Raw genomic sequence first — 255 nt, forward strand, 5'->3', positions numbered from 1 at the left:
GCTCCACGGCGCAGCTTGCTCGAGGCTGCTGCGGATGCGGCACGGGAGCGGGGGTTGACGCAGGGGGCCGCCCTCGGCGACATGCAGGCTGGGGTGCTGCGGCCCGCGGACGAGTGGAGGCAGCAGCTGCCCGCCGGGGCAGGATGTGACGAATCACCTCAGTCTGCTTCTGTGCAGCCGAGAACTGCTGGGTAAAGCTCTCGACCGCGTCGCTGAAGAGGCCGGCCTGGGACACAGGGGCATTGAGGAACCGAA

This window comes from Sinocyclocheilus rhinocerous, unplaced genomic scaffold (genome assembly GCF_001515625.1).
Source record: "Sinocyclocheilus rhinocerous isolate Xijiao unplaced genomic scaffold, SAMN03320098_v1.1 scaffold196, whole genome shotgun sequence".
NCBI lineage: Eukaryota > Metazoa > Chordata > Actinopteri > Cypriniformes > Cyprinidae > Sinocyclocheilus > Sinocyclocheilus rhinocerous.